This window comes from Coturnix japonica, chromosome 5, assembly GCF_054131305.1.
Source record: "Coturnix japonica strain WE chromosome 5, WE-NBRP24, whole genome shotgun sequence".
NCBI classification, from domain to species: Eukaryota; Metazoa; Chordata; class Aves; order Galliformes; family Phasianidae; genus Coturnix; species Coturnix japonica.
Genome location: NC_140667.1, coordinates 15,453,778 through 15,473,213, shown reverse-complemented (window position 1 = coordinate 15,473,213; position 19,436 = coordinate 15,453,778). Strand labels below are relative to the sequence as shown.

Below are 19,436 nucleotides of genomic sequence, written 5' to 3'. Positions count from 1 at the left end.
ACCTTTAAGGAGAAAATACAGTTCTTTTCTATTCCACAGCTGAAAAAGAGCTTATTCTTGGTTACAGAGATTACTTACCTAAAACTTCAGTTATTCCCCTTTTTCCCCTCAGGCCAGCCTCTCTTTCAGTCTCGGGAGCTTTTACCATTTAAGGTCAATGTTACATCTGGCTCTAGTAAGTAAAGCTGAAGCAATTTTTAACTCAGAGATCCAACAGGCTGTCTAACATTAGAATGAGAGTTTAAAATTAAAGTAACTCTTCAGAAAACCTTTTTCTTTCCTCAAGGAATTACAGAATAAAAGGCTTTCCTATCCTGGTCTAAGTACTCTTAAATACAATGCAGTGCAAGCATCCCATTAACATTCTTAAGACTTGCAGCATATATGGCTCTACTTACTCATTTCTGATGAGTTCTTTTTTGATGTTCTTGGCAGCAATTTCTTTTTCCCCCCATCTTTAAATGAAACCACTACTACTATTTAGGTGCTTTTTTTTTCTTTCCCGTTTTCTCCTTGTTCAGAAGGAGCCTGAATTAGCGAGTCAGTACAAGGCATGTGAACTTTAAAGAACGCTGGCTTCAGTCCAAGCATGGGCTCTGCTCTCCAGTTGCAAAGTACAATTCCTATTGAAATTCACTGAAGTTGCCTACATCCCATGAGAGATTCTAGCTACAAATGGGGCAGGAAGACAAGGACAAGAAGGCAAAGCATTTACTAAAATACATCTGGATATCTGCAGGAAAATGACATGAATGTTGACAGCTCCCAGCTCAGAAAGAGATACAGATCTTATTCCAGTCCTTTAGTTAATTAAGATTTTTTTTCTTTTTTTCTTTTTTTTTTTTTCCTCTCCAAGTTACTGAGTTTTAAGTCATTAATTATAAGCAAACCAAATCCTCTCCGAAAAAACTTACACAGTTCAACTGGGGACATAAGAGCTGTGAAGGGGAAATGTCACAAAACAGAACACGTATGAAGTGACTATATAGTGGGTTTCAGAAGGAACACACTTGGCTGCTCTAGGACAATAGAGTACATTATGATACTAAGTTATTAGCCATTATTAAATAGAAATGAATAAAAGCATCAAGGTAGAAAACAGATCAGAAAAAAAAGATTCAGTTGTCCTGGAAAACATGTTCCATATAGGAGTGATGGATGGAAATGTGAGGAGCCTTGTAGTACAAATGTTCAAAAATGAGCTGATTCCAACATATCACTACCATTCTAACTGGGAAATAAAGGGAAATAAAAAGACTAAGCAATCAATTTTATGCCATATGAGTCTTGAACTTGTATCAGGAAGTACAGTATTCTACACTCAAGTCATTCTTTGCTCCTAAAAAACAACATAGGAAAACATGTTCTGAGAAACTTTTAACAGTTTCATTCATTTCAACAGTTTCAAACACTTCCAAGATGGTGAGAGCAAATAGGCATTTCAAAAACAATATTTCAGGTTTTGATGACATTTGCATTACTCACTGCCCCCTCCGCACACATTTTAACTCATCTCTCATATTCTTGGATTACTATTTTAATACTCACAAATGTAAGCTCTTGCCCAGCATGCTCATAGTCTCTCACTTACTTCTTTGAAAATCCAGCAGTCTCTTGCTATGATCTGTAATTTATCATTTTTCAGCTTAATTTTTTCAGAGTTTCTAAGCTGCGCATGTAAAATGCTTCATTTGGCTGCAACAAAAGTTGCATATTTAATTCAGCATACGCAGTAGCAAGAACAAGTTACTTATTGCTTGGAAAGGAAACTAATTACTGTAATTGATCATTTGTCTGGCATTCTATACTACCACTGATCAAATTTAGCCAAAATCTGTTTAGTAACAAATCTCAAAATATATTCAAACTCCCAGAAACCTCCTGAAGCCAGCAACTTACTAGGGGATAAACCTTGAGCAACTGAGTCACAGCTCTCATTTTTTTTTGCCCATCTATTTGCACCACACAAACATGACTCCTGCTGCTCAGACTATTGTGTATGTGCAGAAGAGACACACAGAAGGTCTTGGAGGTACTGATGAGGAAAATGCAGCTTCCATCAATATTCAGTTCCTGAAACACTTTGTTTATTCTTTTATCTAACATCTGCTTTTGCAGATTTTTCACCCACAAATCTGTGGGTGAAAGAGCCTTCAGAACACAATAAGGAGAAGACTTATATCCCAGTCATTTCGCAGGAAACTTTTATACTGACAGGAAAGTGAGTAAAGTTTTCTTTGAGGTCATACAGATAATCACATAAACTAGTCTCAGATATGTGGGAAGATATTTGAAATGGGGAGAAATACTCAAGAGCTTGCAAAAATCCTACCAATTAAACCATAGAGTCTTTTTAAAATAAAAAGCTAACATTTTTCTCAGCCTTCAAATAGTCAACTAATTATCTATATATGAGAAACAGAGTCCAGAAAACAACATGTCTATTTGGTTGCTACCATTTATTGCCAGATAATAAAAAATGATCCAAAGCATCAAACAATTGGCCAAGTCTTCCTGGACGAAAACAGAGCAATCATAGAAGCCTCTATATTTTCATTTCACACAGTTTAGTCTTCCTTCCCCCTCCCCCTCCTCCTTTTAAAGGCACCTGTTTTAGAAATGAGGTTCCTAGTAAGTCCCATATTACAATGTTTTAATAGTTTGCAGGAAAAATAAAAGACAAAGGAGTACCAGAATTTTGTCTTTGCAGTCAAGTTAGTTATTGTTCCCTAGCCTTAACGTGGATTGTTCTCTGAGGTTCAACTTCTTTTCCCACTTAAAATAACTGAAACCTTAGCATGTGCACATATGTTGTATTTCCTACATTCTTAAGCAACCATCTTACATCCTATGGAAAAAGTTTTTGAAAGATGATCCAAACGAAGAAAACAGTTCCTCTCATATATTTGATATGTATATATTTCAAACAGTGAGCTTTTCCAGTCACAGGAGACATTCTAGAATACTGACACAATCACAGCCATTGAATAATTATCAATCAAGAAAAGGCCTGGAAGTAATTAGAGAAAACCTGAAGAGGTTAATATTCACTGTAAGATCCATCTCACTTTGTTTGTGAAAAGTTCAGAAGAAACAAAGTATTATGAGGGAGAAGAAAAGATTGCACAGGATGACAGGCTTCTCTTTCCACATAAACGTGCACATAAGAATATACTATTATACTCCAAGATACACATGAAAATAACTAATATACTGGATTCTAATCTAGATCAAAAATATTAAAGTCACACTACAGGATAAATACTGAATTAAGGAAGAAGCTTGGACTTGATATGATAATTTAATCCAAGGAAAAGGAAATTAAAATATTTGCTGCAAAGACATACCAACATGAGACTAATATTTCTTTTGTCTGCTTCTTACTAGCCCCTTCCACCCTCTGATCTAGAGGGGACCTTTATCTCCTCATATCACCTAAAACCTCCACATTTTTGTTAATTCACAGTAAATTCTAAGCCTTTAGCAGGAGTCTTGTGTAAAAGAAATCAACACAAAAATTTCATAAGCTTTAATTAAAACTGTCACAGTATGCTGGACTTTCAAGCACTGACATACTTTCATTAATAAATGTATAAGCTGAGTTACATCATGCTATGCTTCAGTAAGTTAAAAAAAACTTTCAGTGTTGTATTTGAAGAACTAATAAAATGATTTTTGGCATTTTGTTTGATAGTACTTTTTTAATAACTTACAATCTCTACCCACAGCTGTCTTAGATCTTCCTTCCAACTACTAATATGTAACCAAAACAACCAAACCAAAACACCCAAAACCAAAACAACAACTTAACTTAGAGCTACCCATCTGTAGAAAGAAGACATGCAAATAATAGTGGATACTTAGGAACAAAGTAACTTTGACAAGCAATGATAGCACTGGAATTGAGAGTTTGACTGTAAAACTATGCTCCTGTCTTACATTCTGATGTTGTCACTTTAGTAAGAAAATAATCACAATTACATCTGACTCAAAAACATGACATTTACAATGAAATAAATATTTTAACTGCGTTGATGAGTGTACTTATGTAAATGAGTTAAAGATGGGTACTATATCTGGGATAGTGTTGGTACTATGCTACAATAATTCATTTCAAAGTAGAAGGTATTAACAATAAGGGGTGAAACAGAACTCTTTCAAGAACATGACTTTTTGATCTCTTCCTATCTTATTCCTCCAGTGGTGCTGAAACAGATCAGACACAGACTCCCTGTTTTTATGATACAGAAGCAGTGAAACAGGACATGTTGAAAACCATTCTACTTTCTACCAGATACCCCACAGATGTTCTGAAGAAGATGTGGGCTTTTGCCAGAAAGATGATAACTGACAGCAACTTGGCAGATGAAGCCCCCTTTATTCCACTCTGAAGGGTATTCTAACTCAAACATGAGCTCAAGTCCCCTTAACAAAGCACTATATTCAAGGGAAGGCAAAAGCAGCAAAAATAAAAGCATTCTCCAATCCATCCCACAGTGATGAGGATAGCACTGGCTTCAACAGATGAATATCTTTCCAAGGACAAAAACTGCACAGCTTTTACCAGGGGGCAGAAGAAATCTGTTCAGCATTGCATCATCATTATTCTCTCTGTACTGACAGCTTAATTGTGCTTGCAGCAGATTGCTTCAGTTAGAAAAACTTATTATCAGTATTTCTCTTTCCCAGAAACCTGCTGTTTCACTTGTGTTTGTTAATCACATGGCTTTGCAAAGTGTTTGAGGTGCTGTCTGCCTTGTGAAAAGAGATACACTTTCCTTAGGTGCCTGCATCATTCTCAAAAGCAGCTTGTTGATCTAAGTTTATGACTTCTCCCCCTATCCCTGACTGGGAGCTGCTAAGCAGTTCTGGCTTCTCTTCCCTCTGAAGTCTGGCTACCGTACAAGGTAATCCAATTAGATGTTCTTTGTGGGAAGAGCTGGAGAATAAAAGGCAGCTGCAGGCAGAGAAATAAAACAGGGATAGGTATCAGCAGTGAAGTGTCCAAATCCACAGCACAAGTGCTGAGTTGTATGTCACTGAGAAAGCCAAATTATGTAACCATAGATTTACAGCACTCCAGGCAGCCTGAGATTTGAATATAATAAACCCGTCTCCAAGCTGTTGCTTCAAGCTATTGCAAATGTTAGAAGTTATTTCACTTGACTTAACAATTGAGGGGGAAAGAACCATGAGATTATATTTGTCTACTGAAGCAATAGCAATTTTAAGAAAACAAAAACCAACAGAAGTTATTTCCTCAAGGAAAATAACGTACTTGCCAGCTTTCATCCCTGTTCCTCCACTAAAGCATGCACTACTTTTAAACAGTTTTACTTGTTTTACTTGCACGAAGCAGCTTTCAACTGTGTGATGTAAGGGAATTTGCCCAAACTGTCCAAGAAAAATATTTTGTCTTCATTAATTTGTTAATATAAATACCCAAAATAAGCCTAATTCCTGCCTGCATCCTCAGAACGCGCGTGATGCCCTTTCATTCCAGAACCAGCTATGCCAGATTGTTGGTCTGCTGCAAACTGAAAGCTTTTGCATTGCAGTAATTTTAAAATTCCTTTACCAATACAATGTTACTTTCTTGATTTATCTGCTTGGCTGTTTGTTTGTTTTGTTTTTCTTTAAATACTTGTCATTAAAATCTTTAAGTAGCTATAGACATCAATTTGCATGATTATATTATACAGACAGACATGCTTAAAAAGAAAAGTAAGTAAAGGACTTTGTAAACCATTACAGGAATAAAATATCCAAGACCAAAGGCATTTATGTAAAAATATCTATGGAAGTAAAAAATTAACTTTAAACAAAGAAATGGTGTAGCTGAAGAGGAAAGCATTGCATAAAATTTTCTTCAGCTTTAACTTGACAATCATAAAAGCCTCACACTAATATGTAATCTCTCAGGCCAGTCGTAGGAACTTTATGGCAATGCTTTTTACTATTAAAAGACTTCAGCTCTTGCAAAGAACAAGAACAAGGTTTGGAGACCAAAGGGTGTTCACGTATGCACAGGAGAATGAAGGTAAACAAACATAGTTCTAAAGACAGACAACAAGTTACATACTTAATAAAAACAGGATCGTTAAACTCTACATTTAAATAAATTATATATGTAAAATTAAGAAAGGGAAGAAGCTAACTAGAGATCTTTATAGCTAGTAGACTTCTTATCAACAGCAGGATGCTGGTGTTTGTCCTGTGGGAATAATTTTATTCCACTTCTACCAGCCCTCACTGAATTCAATATTATTGACTTGAAACAACTGTTCTGTACAATTCTAAGTGTCCTAAGACAAATATAGTTAAGTCAGCTTTGAGAAGGATAATGAGCACAGCCTGTGGATTACAGTAACAATTATATTTGTGCTACCATTGCTCAGCTAGTATGTGGGGTAGCTTATTTCTGCTACCTAGGTACCCATGATTTGTGTTAGTGTGACGTGCACAGGGGCTACATCTTTTATAAATTCTTGCAAGACAAGTAGTCTGAAACAGAAGGAATTATCCTACTTTCATTCAACCCCTGTGCAATCCTGCATTAGTCTTTATATGAAGTGTCACATTTGATGGAGCAGTATGTTCAATTAATAATCTAAATAAACTGATTAATGTAAGTATAAAATCAGCATTGAGCCTAAAAGAAAATATCCATCCCAAGTTCTTATCTCTTACCTTGTCAGAGTTTCTTTCTTCCATCTAAGATGGATTCCTCACGCATAGAGATAATGCAACAAATCAAATACAGAAGATACAACCATCAAAAAAATATTTTTTCCTATCCAGAACAACATGAGAAGAGCTCAAACAGCAAAACTTTCCAAAAATGTTGTCATCCTTATTCTCCGTACCAGCGAGAACATAGCATCTGCATTTGCCTTCTATATAACTCAGGCAACAATATCCTGGCAACCACATTTCAATGGAACAAATCCAGGTAATTAAAATGTCTACATCTAGCATCCACCTCTTTACCATCCCACTTGATAGGCCAGACTTACTCATTTGGGAAGTGATGTTCCAAAATCTGCTCCACCCAGCTAAGTAAGTTGTTATGTCTCTGAGCTATAACAGGGTCTTTAATTTCAGTTGTCCTTTTAACTGTCTCTTTCACAGTACTATGTTTCTGAGATTAAAAAAAAAAAATAAAAAATTACTGTTTGGTATAAGTCATACATGTTAAACACATGCAGAGTTTGGTGGGTTTCACTTCACTTATTAATAAGTTTAGTATTTTGATGTGTAAAAATGGCTTAAGTTCACTGTGACAGTAAAACTACTTGAAGCATTAACATCCTACTATTAATAAAAGCCTTGGCTTCCACAACTCTGCAACTGCACATCTAATACCATTTTGGAAGCCAAATCACTACTAAATCAAACTGTGAAATGTGAATTCAATAGCACAGAACTTCTCAGTTCACTACATTTAGATGGCATAAAAGGAACAGTTAAGGCCTTTTGTTGACATTTGGAGACTTCAGCAGTCAGTTCCTCTGAAACAGAAATGAGAAGTGACTCTGCAACAAGAAACTAATGATTGTGGTCACAGTTTACAGCACTCTTAAAGACTCTTGAAGTCTTTACAGACCTCAAAGTAACATTAATGCACAAAGTAAAAAATGATTCCTGCATTTTGTTATCAGGTTGCAAAAATTTAATTATAGGAAAGGCCACCCCTTTTTTAGTGCAGCCAACAACAGAGTTGGCCTTCCAAGCCAAGCACACACTGCCAGCTCACGTTCAGCTTCTCGTCTACCAGGACACCCAAAGTCCTCCTCCACAGGGCAGCTCTCAAGGAGATCTTCCCCCAGTTTGTATAAATAGCTGGGATTGCCCAGACCCAAGTGCAGCACCCTGCACTTGGGCTTATCTAACCTCATTAGGTTTTCATGGGCCCACTTCTCCAGCCTGTCCAGGTCCCTGAAAGCTTAGGGATTTACAAACAGGCTTGGATATTTTGAAAGACTAAAGACATGATTACTGGGCCTTCTCTTCAGGCATAATGCAAGAACTAAACCAGACTATCAACTCACATACAATGATTCCATTTAATTCTTAAAAACCTTAAATATGCCCTTACTTCAGAAGGCTCACAAGGTTCAGATAGAGCTGTGAAAGATTGATAGCAACATGGGTACAGGCCCAGCAACTGGCATAAGAGACAATAGCAGCTTTTTGAGGACTCAGATGTTTAATTTTATTTTTTTTTTTTAATTTTTTAATAGGCATAATAGTAACTCATCCAAAACACTGAGAATAAATATATGCCTGAGTCTGGGTGATAGCATGACCCTGGAAGGATGTCCCTTAAAAGCAGTTGTTTATTAAAGTCATGACAGCAATGTAAACTATACAACAAACAAAACTAGTTTAGAAGGGTACCAGTTAACTTCTGCTTACAAAATTTAAATAGAAAAAAACCTCCTTCCTTCCTGAGAGAAAACTTTACAAGCTATGAATTACCTTAAAGTAGTTTTTTGTTTTTCTTATTAATTAAGGTTTTTGGGACAAACAACTGCTACAAGTAACATGCAAAAATCTATGACAACCATTTCACATGATTATATTTGAAGAAATCATTCCCAAGGGGGAATTGTCATAGCATTTACCACCTGGGAAAAGAACAAGATTCAGAGTAACTTAAACTTTGCATGTCCTTACATTATATATTTCAGAAGAACCAAGACTCTATTTATGCTAAGAGAAAAAATATTACCACTGAGACATTCCTGTATATACAACATTACAAAAAAAAAAAAAAAAAGTCTTCTTACAGATTTGAAATTACTTTTGATAAGTAACATTTCGGTAACTCCTATATTTATTCTTGAAGTTGCTTGCTGCCTCTCACTTTCTCTCCTTCCATCATTTACTGATGTTATTTAAAAAAAAAATAAAAATAAAGGTCTAAAAATGTATTTTCCTCCTGAGAGTGAATGAAGGATAAGCTTGCATAGTTTTCCTTTAACTTAAATAGCAGCAAAACAGATAAGAATGGAAAGCTATTTCTGTTGAAATTCAGACACTATACAGTTGTCCTAAGAAATGACTCTAATCAAAAGCATCTTTTTAACTATTTTATATGCTAAGATAGTAAACGCAGAAAAGGACAACTACACCTTAATAAAGTGAAATAAAATTTCACTTTTGACACTGACTTAAAAATAATCAGCTCTCACTAATTAAACACCGTTTGACGCATCCTACAAAATTAAGAGAATAAAAAGAATGAACAACAGGGAGCAAGGGAAGTTAAAATTACTCACTGCACTCACATACTTAGTATGAATATTTTGAATAAAATGAACACACATTCATGCCAGGAATATATAAAAGCTTACATATAAACATACCAAATGCAGGCCTACTGCAGCTAAAATACAAAATAAAAAACCCACAAGTGTTCAGAAGTAAGTGAAGGCTTTGCTTTGCTATAGAAATAAAGCCACTGAGACTTGGCAGGGGAAAGGAAAGGAAGCTTTACTGTTGTGACAACATGCACACTTCCACAGTCACATCCAACCCATCCATGTCAGCAGGAATTTGCTACTGATTTTAGTCACATGCAGCTTTATTCAGCTCCCAGCACGTCAAAATTTCTGTCCTACTCACAGTTATAGTCACAGATCATTGAAACAAGAGGGCTTGGAAAAAAAATAAAAATAAAGCTTACTATCAGAAAGAACGCCTGCACTCCTCTTCAAGTATTTTGATCCTAATTTTCACAAATTTACTAAGGAACATCGGTATTATATCTATTACCCTTAACAGGCAAGACCAGCACTGTACTTTTTGTAATTATTATTAGCTATTGAGGGCAGCTTTTGATTATTGTGTTCTTACCCTGCCTTAGTTATGATGACATGTTCCTCTCCCCCCCCCCCCCCAAAAAGGTATATCTAGTTAAACAGTGCCTTATAGTGTCTATAAAGTGTCTAGTTAAATCCTTATAGTATTTTGGATTTATATGTGCTTCAGTTACTGCTTTCTTATAGGATATACATGAAAAGAACATTATTTGGAATATTTTTCTTTTTTAAACTAACTCATTTCACTTTCTTTACAGGCATTTGAGAAGCTTGAAAGACCAGCACTCATCTTTCAGAACAGGAGTTCAGGGATGTGGCTGCAAATGACAAAAAGGGAATGAAATGAATAAACACAGACAATGAGAAGGAAACTCACAGATTAGTTAAAAAAAAAGTTATGTAAGTTTCCACAGGCATAGGATGAGACAATAGCAACCTGAAACAGTTCCTTCAGAGGGAAGCTATAATAGGAAGAATGGGCCTGCAGTCCCTAAGATACCATTTTTCAACTAGCATTCACAGTTTTTTCTGATTTGCCTTCAATGAGACCTTCAACAAATGCAAATAAACAGTTCTAGAGCAATAGAAGCCTCTCTACTAGAATGTAATTCATACCTGCTTCACCTTTCTACTCATCCAGCATAGCAACATGTGCAACAACTGATAATTCTCTGGAGGATAACAGCTAAGACCTATCTAACATACCAGGTCCATCTATTCCTTCAGGATGACATAAGGAAAAGATGTTCAAAAGTGCTGCGGGAGGAACAGAGAATAATACCCAAAGTCAGCTGCAACATTCCCGTCCTAAATAGGAGTTAAATAAAACTATAGGAGTTATATTAAACTTTCTGGATTAAGAACAACACATTCACAGTGACTGAATGATAAGCAAGTATCTGGCCAGTTATAAGCTTAATAATTTTATGCTTCTAGTGAGCCCTTTTTACCTGCAGAACTCAGAAGCAAGCACCCACAGATAAGCTAACAGTTAAAAAAGAAGTTCTTTTTAATGGTAGTGCAGAACTTCCTATGATTAAGTCTCAGGCCATTACTCCTTGACCTATTGCTATACACCACTGTGAAGAACCTGGACTCATCCATCTGCCTCCCACTTCCCTTTATGTATTTATAAACATTTATCAGATCCCCTCCCAGATTTCTTTTCCCCAGGCTGAATAGCCCCATGTTTCCCAGCCCTTTCTCATACATGAGATACTCCAGGCCCTTAATCATCTTTGTTGCCCTCCACTGGACTTCTAGGAGATTCCCATCTTTTTTGGGCTGGGGAGCCAAGAACCATATACTACTCTATATGGTATTTTATTCTAATTCTAAATTTCACCTTACCAGGGCAGAGTAGAAGGGAAGAACCATCTCCCTCAACCTGCTGGCCCACACTCTTTTTAATAGTAGATAATTAGATATAGAAATTTGGGAAGACATACTAAATACATTTGCACCCAATTCCAGAAATGCAAGAAACATGTTTATAAATGCTTGTCTAGGCATTTAAAAGAAACCTCCCCACATTTATTCTTTTATTTTTAAGACTCATAATAAATCCAGGGCAAGTAAGGATTATAAATTCACTACACCTTGTTACACAGTAAAAAAAGTGTTTGAACATCCTTGTCAGTAAATTCCATTGATCGTACTTTTAAGGTTTTGGAACAAAATTTAAGTTGCCAGTGTAAGACCAGCACCTTGGAAGTCAGCTTTCTCTGTGTAATAAAGAGCTTAAGTCTTCCTTGAAAACTGCTCAAGAAACACGTGGGTAACTTCACAGAGAAGTGTCACAAGCTGGAGACCAACAGCACAAAGAAAAAAAATAGCAATAACCTTTTCTCTTCACTCATCCCATAAGAATAGGAACAGAGCAACAGTGCAATCCTCAAGAATGATAGGTACACCAAAAGAGTCACAACTGAGCTTTATAGCAAGATGCAGAATAGAGCACAAAGCAGTCTGTATGATTTGTTACTAAGTTGAAGTAAATCTTGTGGCTTAAAATTAACATTCAGTTCTTTTTTGGAAGAGTGCATACAATAGATTCTTAATACACAGACAAAACTTCTTTGTAGCCATGATAGGGCCTGGATAGAAGAAGGGGTATATCAAAATACAAGATGTTATGGAAAGAATCTGTGGTATTATGTGTTGGAGTATAGTCGACTAGAATAGCTATCTCAGAAAGTCATAACTACAATCATGATTTATTTTTCTTGTAGATTTAACACCCACTCTAAAAGCACTAGAGGTATGCTTCTATTGCAGTCTAAGATTTGCCTGTTTTCCCACATAATTTCATGTATCTCAAGCCTTTTTCTGTTACCAGGTGGTGCAACAAATGACCTTGTATTCTTTTCTACCAAAAATACTCACTACCGTCAGCAGGAGTGCTTACGGTGCTATTGCTCACCGTGGTGTTCACCACTGCACTAGGGAGTTTAAGGGCAACAATTTAAGAACTGGCCATTCCTAATTTCCATGTTGTTTAATTCAATCCTTCATCACTGTCTGTTCTCCCTTTGGAACTACGTTTACTGCAAGAGAGAGAAAACTTTTCCACATTAACAATGATGAGATAACGAAGCTGTTAATTCTGTGTTGCTTAAAGCTCAGGTATTATAGACTCAGTTGTTACTTGAAATAGACAGCTTTCATAACCAACAGTTTTTCTAAATTAATTTTTCCTTCTCTGCTTTGCACAGACCCACATCTTTCTCATCATACACCATAAAAATTCACTACATAATTACTTTATTTCTTACCTCCACACCATCATCTTCCAATCAAACTCAACTGTCATTCTACCATCACAGATGTTTGTGACTACCTGTGTTTTACAGCCATATTCTCTACCCGCATGTTTAAGATAAAACCTTAATTATTGAAATTGGGAAAAAAAAAAACAACTTAAACCATTGTCCAGACTTTCAACATTTAAAAATCAAAGATAATTCCAGTTTGTTTTTCTCTTAAAATCAATGTTATTTTTAATAAACTAATTTGAGTACCTTTCTTCATTTTAAGTTATACTTATGCATTGAGCTTGAACATCCAAACAAATACTCCTTAGTTAGCAACAGATATAATGACTGTTTGGATCCATCAAAAGCTTTTTCAGTAATTAGTTCAGTTTAACAACGGCACAAGGAGCAGTCTCATGCTGCTTCAAGAACCATAGATATGGGAAAACAGCTCTGATATTTTAACTGGGCCCACCCAAGCTGTGTCGTTACACAGCTGTCAGGCCTGTACATCTAAACCAACATGGAATCCCTGCCAATGTTCTGATCACAACTGAAATACATACCATACCCAGGCCTTGCAGAGTAGTGATAATGGAGCAATCCTGGCCTAGCCTGCATTCACTTAAGGTGCCCAGCAGCACTTCAGCCTGTATCAAATCCCACATGGTCAGGTATTTTCTCTTGCAAGGATAAACACACAGCAACAGTCAAAATGCTTGCAGCTAACGGGTTGCATTTGCTTGAGCTAGTTTAAACTCATTTATTGGAATAGTTGCCAGGAATATAAACTGTAGATTTAGCTGAACCCTGCTGCTTATGTTAAAGGGGTAGTTAACTATCTTAGAACAGCTGTTTTTTCCCCCTAAAGTTCCATCACAGAAATAGAAGTCATAACTAACATGAACCACATTTATTTCTCAGCACCCCATAAATGAGTGCTGTGTTACTTTACCAAAAGTATAAAGCAAAATGAAAGCAGCTAGATGGAATTTAGCACAAAGTAACAAAGCTAAGTGTGATTATATATTGCTGGTTTCTTAATTTTACAAAGAATATCAGAAACAAGAAGGACACTAGTTCAACAGCTACCTTATGAGATACTGACGGTAGCCTAAGTCACTTCCTTGTAATAAAGAGATTATTAATTCATAGAGTTTGGAAAGTTTGATTCCACCTAAACTGAAATCACAATTACAGATCAGTAGCCTTTCAGTACTTACATATGAACAATCAGACAGTTCCTTCTTAATGAAAAGTAATCCAAATTTTAATCTTCTGAAACACACAGAAAACTGTAATGCTGCAAACAGCATTACAGAGTTGAAGCTGGGCCTCTAATACTCTTAAAGTAACTATCACCACAACCAAGAAAAACAGGAGCACAGAAGATCACTTAATAGTGGAGAAAATCCAAAGCCACAAGAACAGAAGATCTTATGTAATTAAATGAAACATCTCAAAGATATTGCAGAAGCAAAACAAAACCTGTTTTTTGGCTAATTTATGAATGGCTTCTGCTGCAGTTGGAAAGTCATAAACAGGGCAACTGTCTCTTAACATAATCAGTCTTAACTCCAGATTTTCTTAAGCATCTGTAACACAATACTTACAATTAACAAAAACAATTGAATGTTATTTGCCTGTAATTCCTCCATTCACCCCAAGATCTCGCATTCCCAGAAGAATGCTTATCACTAGTTCTAAACCAAACAGGTTCCTCCACACTTGTGGTTTTCTTCAGACAAAGTAAGTACACTTCAGCACTAGGCAAGTTTTGCATCCAGTCTAACAACTGGTTGTAATGGTAGTTTCGAGGGGAAACTTATCTCAATGCATGCAGTTAATTATTCTATAAATCTGTAGAGATGTCACCACAACCCCTTAAGTGGTATCTAGATTTGAGTACGGCTCCCCAAGGTAAGGATGAACCAAACAATCTCCAAAGGTACCTTCCATCGTAAATTATTCTGAGATTCTGTGGAGGAAAAGAAAAGGTAGGGGAGCACTTTTTTTTTTTTTTTTTTAAATATAGAGTACTTCCATTTATAACTCAATACCGCCCTCTGCTGATATCCATCCTGCCTGATTTGCACACAAAAAAAATGTGAGGCTGTAATGTGAGTTCTAGTATGTCTCCTGCATGTGAAGGAAGGAAATTTAGTTGAAGAATGCTCACATTCTCTAATATTCCAGTCATCATGACAGGCTGAATCTCCAGACTTACAGTAAAGGACAAAAAGGGATAAGGGCCCTTAACAGGTTAGCATGGGACGTATTTGTATACACAGGCATATAACATATGTAAGGGCAAAGAAGGAGATAAGGGTGAAGAGAGCTAAGATTATCGAGGTGCTTTATTTAGAGCAATCTTCAGTGCTCTGGAACAATCCCATTCAAAGCATATAAAGAATTTCATCAATAGTCCATACAGATCATATGAAAGATTAAAAAAAAAATAAATAAAAATGGAGAAATCTCCCAAACCTAGAAGGTCAGAGTGATCATAAGAATTGGCAGCTATGATTCATGTGAACAAAGTGGTACAAGGGATAGGGAAGAGAACTTTGAAAACTAAAAATCCTATAAGTTTTTTGTTTGTTTTGCAATTACTATCATTGGAAAGATAGATTCAAAGAAAATCACAACAACACTAAAAACAACTGCAAGGAGATTTTAGCCAAACCCTTGACTGCATCTTTGCTAGCTGTTTTTAAAGTTTTAGTTGTATGAGAGTTGAATTTCTACATTTGATAGAAAGCTATGAAGAACCCAAGGCTTTTCCTTCACTTTTTTTTTTTCCTGGTCTACATAAAAAGTTCCTAAACAGATCACACTGGTGCCCTAACTTTGCAGCACACTGCAGGAATGTTCTGTTTTACTTTAGATACACCACTGCTAAATTTGTGCTCAAGTTCGATTGTTTTTCCCTTGCATTCCTACTCTCTCTCAATGGCCAAAAAGAGATCACATTAACTAGGGAGAACAGTTAGTTCAACAAGAAATAATAGCTATGATTGACCTATTCTGAGAAAAAGCAATATCAGTATTTCTAAATTAGGGTTAAAAATCTAGTATCTGTGCAGAGGAGACATTTACTTGTATGTGAATTCAAATAATCCAGGTTCCCTATGATGGTGCATAAAAGTCTTGTGAGAAGTAGCAGCTTTATAAAGAGCCAGGTTGACAACTCCATCTATTTGCACATGAAAAAATATATATTACTTTAAAGGAATGTAAAAAGATTATTTATTTATTTATTTTTTTTACTAAGTACTTCTGAACAGGATGTAAGGGCATTAAATGCTAAGAAGTGAAATTCAGGTTAAAATTCCAGGAAAGTTTCAGCAGCAAAGCTAGGTTGACCTTCTTAAGAAGGAAGTTTAAATTTAAACCATATTAATATCAGAATGTTAGTCCCCATATACAGCCTCTGCACTAAATGTCACAACTAAATTAATAGCTTATATTAAATATATATATATATTAGTAAATAGCAAGCCTTGCCATTGATCAAGAAAGGGGATTTGTTCGTTTTGTTTCTTTTTTAATAGAGATATCAAAGTCTGGAAGTCAGAACCAAGGTGATACACATACCTGATCTTTCAGACTTCATTCACACTACATCTACCAATTGCACCTACAGCAGTCACCTAGCTAATTGAGTACAGTGTTACACTTGATTACTATGAAGGATTTGCACTAGAATAATATTTAATTAGTAATTAGTCAAAATTGTTTTCATTACAAGCTGTGCATTTCCAGCACTTCATGAGCCACCATCTATAAGCTGAAATACTAATGAGATAAACCCTTTACCATGAAAATAATGATGAAAAGGAGTAACTTGTCAAAGTGGCATCTTCATTTAAATACCTGATCTGTATACATACACAGTCACTTGAACTATATAAATAAACTTTTACTCATCCTTGCAGAGGCAACATGGTTCTGGGAGTTTCATTACAGGCTCCTGAATCAACAGAATTCTTGACTAGGTTCCACCAGCAGCTTTATTAGTAGCAATGATGCACACACTGGAAAGAACACAACTTTGCATCCCAGGCTGAGCTTGCAGATGGAAACAGTTATTTATAAACATGCTGCATCACAGAGAGCAATTTCAGCAGAGGGCTAAGATACATTAGAAGTCACCACTACTGCCCTTTGGCAAGTGAAATCAGCTGTCAACTCTAGGCAGACATCCATACACAGCTTTCTGAGAGGCCATCTTCGTGCCTCACACTAGTCAGCCTTACTCACTTTCAGGATGATAGATACCATTCCATTAACATGCAAAAACAGTTTCTAGGCAGGTTGCAATAAGGTACTTCTAGCCTGGTAGCTTGCTACTACTGTGAACTCTATCCTAGACTCCATTAGCACAAATTGAGAATATTAAGTCCAATATTTCCCTGACATATCAGTAAGTGCCAGCTTGAAAAGGCACCTTGAAAAAAGGGGAAATGAATGCCTGGAAAACAAACAACTGCGCACTGGATTTTGCTCTAGATGCTGTGACCTGCTTCTATGAAGTTACATTTCAAAGGTATTTGTTCAATTAAATTACTTTTTACATGGATGTTAATTGCTGCCTATGCATCATTACCCACTTACTCTTTAAGATTTGTGCAAACAAATACACATAGCAATGCACAAAGATGACAGGCTGCATCTCAATGCAAAACTTGCCTCTGGTAGGTAAGAGTTACTGGTTCCCTCCAAGCAAGAATGTAGTTAAGCACATGCCAAGTTACAAATCTATGGCTCCACATGCACACACCATGTTAATTGTAATCTTGAATTACATGTTGATGTGAGGTATGAAAACAATCTTCTACAAGGGTGGCAACCATCCATGTTACTTCTCAAATAACTGAACAAAATGTCCCCAGCCTTCCAAGAAAAACGTGAAAATAAACACAATCAGTGCAAGACAGAAACACAAAACAGACATTTCATAAGTAAATTAACAGCTTGCCGCACATAGTGCATTATAATGGAATTTTAAAGTAATCTGATTTCTGCTTTTCTCATCCACAACACAAAATGATTTAAACATAAGGATTTCTTCCCCTCTCATTACTAATACAGAAATGAGCATTAAGTCATTATATAGTTATTGGTATAAAGGCCAAGTTCTTAAAAGTAATTCTTCCCATCTTGGGATGGACAAAATATAGAAATAGACCTACTTCATAGCTAGGGAATAGTTTGAATTTTTGAGGTAAGGAGAGAGGAATAAAAATGTATCTTTTGCTTTTAATATTTCTTTTTTTTGTTGTTGCTGTTTTTGCCCATGTCCTGAAGTTCTTACTGTGTCCAGCAGAAACTGTCAGCTCTTACTTAAGAGGTGAGAAAGAAACATTAATGAAATAGTACAGAAATGTGTGGGTCAGGCAAGTGTATCTATATGAAAATACATCAGTATGAACAGAAGGTAAAAAAAAACCTCAGTGAGGTGCCAACGTTTTGACAAATACATTGTAATTAGAAATACTTATTGCTTAGCCTGTAGGTAGTAGATATGTCTCTTAGGAGTGTTTCTGTCACTGGCAGAAGGAAGTCCATAAAATTAGGAGTCTAATATTTAAAAACATACTTAATATTTTCTATGTTAAAAAAAAAAACTAAATACACAACATATGCCAAGGAAAGAACCTATAATTGTATGTATATATACTTTACTTCAAAATCCAAATATTTCTATTCTAGCATTCTTCATTATTAAAGTAACCTTAAAAGGTTATAGAATAAACTTTAAGGACTTGAAATATTTATTCAATTAAACTAAAAATACAGGTTTCAAAAATCAGTACAGGACTAAAACTACCAACATCGGCTCTCCTATTTACATCTAATAATTTAGATATTCTGAACATATGTACAAGCAGGAACTTCAAAGGGTTTTGAAATAGTAAAGGCTTGTCACTGCTCACAGTACCTTGAACTCAGCACCTTTAAAATAAGGGACAGTCTGACAATTGTCACAACTTGTATCTTGTAAGGAAGTGAGTTAAAAGTACAAATCATACCAAGATTCTACAACATCCATGACAGACAGCTCTCCTCCCCTGCAGAACTGGGATTTCGCTCTTGATGTTTTCAGTATCATTAGAAACAGGCTTTCAGATGCCAAAGGAGTTCTGTGTGCTGCAAGAGATTGATATTAGACTGAAAAACAAAAGAAAAATTAAAAAAATATAAAAAAATTAACTAGATGGGGTGTATATGTATTTACAGGACACTGAACAGATTTTCAGATCTCACTTGTCAGGGTAAAGATCTGTCTACAAAAAGTAAGGGTAGCAATCAGTTTAAAGATCATCACTAAGTGTTTGAAAATGAAAGCTGAAAAAGATTCCCTAGAAAAGAAAGAAAGGAGACAGAAGTACAGCAACAGAGAAGAAACGATGGGTGTTGGAGATGACAAATAAGCTATTTTTCTTAATTAATCTCTGTGTATAGAAGTCTATGTAATTTATGTGATAGAACTGGTCAATGAAAAGTACATTAAAAACAACCAGGCAGCTCCAGGAAACAGAGTACGATTTGTTGACATATTCCCAGAAGTTTTCTTCATCTTCAGGCTGATTCTCAGGCTTCGTCCTTCCTGAGCATTTCAGCACAAGTGTTCATTGTTATTTTTGGAACTGACTTCTACACTCAGATACTTGCTTGTGTAATGTGTTTTCCTTTCCTTAAACTTACTGTTTAAAAAAAAACCCGAAAGTTGTTTTTAGAGTGCACGCACAGATTTCAGAATGAAAATTGTGACAGAAAGCAAGGAGAAAATAATACTTTAAATAATAAGTAGTATCCACACTGCTATCATAACATTAAGTGCATTGAGAGT

At 35.8% G+C, this 19,436-nt stretch overlaps 1 protein-coding gene across 30 annotated transcripts in view; it reads right to left on the bottom strand.

The window, feature by feature from the left end:
* Positions 1 to 19,436, bottom strand: part of IRAG1 (inositol 1,4,5-triphosphate receptor associated 1) — a 76,259-nt gene that overhangs the window by 54,001 nt on the left and 2,822 nt on the right. For 13 of the 30 annotated variants that reach the window (XR_014946441.1, XM_085548482.1, XM_085548495.1 and 10 more), the window contains exon 1: positions 79 to 173. The gene's annotated coding sequence lies outside the window, so the exon portion shown is untranslated. Of the gene's footprint in view, positions 1 to 2; positions 219 to 398; positions 605 to 15,679; positions 15,778 to 18,615; positions 18,734 to 19,436 lie in introns of those variants that run through there. The other 17 variants (XM_085548486.1, XM_015864017.3, XM_085548487.1 and 14 more) reach the window with 10 other exon arrangements.